This window comes from Asparagus officinalis, chromosome 1, assembly GCF_001876935.1.
Source record: "Asparagus officinalis chromosome 1, Aspof.V1, whole genome shotgun sequence".
NCBI lineage: Eukaryota > Viridiplantae > Streptophyta > Magnoliopsida > Asparagales > Asparagaceae > Asparagus > Asparagus officinalis.
The window spans coordinates 73,143,045-73,144,044 of NC_033794.1; positions in this window are offsets into that span (position 1 = coordinate 73,143,045).

The following is a 1,000-nucleotide window of genomic DNA, read 5'->3' on the forward strand; positions in this document are numbered from 1 at the left end:
TCATCTCAAATAATCAACAATCTCAATATCACTGCTCCTCAGACCCACCCCAGGCCGAAACAAGACACTAACGCGAGCCTGGAAAACAATCAATAATCTCGATAACATCGCACACCTCAGACCCACCCCAGGCCGAAACAAGACGCTGGCGCGAGCCTGGAAAATACATCAACAATCTCATATCACGATACCTCAGACCCACCCCAGGCCGAAACAAGGCGCTGGCGCGAGCCTGGAACATCAACAATCACATATCACAACTCCTCGGACCCACCCCGGTGACTACACAAACTTCACCAGCGCGAGCCCGGAATATACATCAACAATCACAACCGCTCACATGGACCAAGACTTCTCATCCCAATTCTCGTAATTCTAGGTCAACTACACACGGTGTTCTAGATCCTAACTGTGTCATACAGGTCATAAACTCCTAATGATTCTCAATCACAACATGAAACAATCAATGCAACAAATCATGTGCAACAATATCATAGCATATCAGATAATCAAAATAAGAAATATAAATCATAAACAACATCTACATAATTCAGAAAATAATCTTTTTCTAAATAAATTCATTTTAAATTATTTCACTTAACAATTAATCTAAACTAATTCATTTCCAAAATAAATTCTTTTAAATTATTATAATTATCTAAAAATGATTCTTTTACCGAACTAAATTCTTTTAATTCCTTATAATTATTCTGAAAATGTCATTTATCACATATCCATTATGTAAATCAATATTATTTACCAAACAACCCACGCAGATAAATACGACACAATTAAACTATGCAAATAATTCATAAAAAATGTAAATAATCAAACTACGAAACAGGAGAGCGAAATCTTGCCTCGGGGTTGCTATTGGCGGCGCAGATCTGATCTGAGCGCGCGTGGAGGCAGCGTCGGGGATGAGGTCGAAGGAGAAAGAGATCGTCGTGGTCTGATCTTAGGCTGGGCGTGGGGTGGTGGCTGGCTGGGCGGCGCTGGT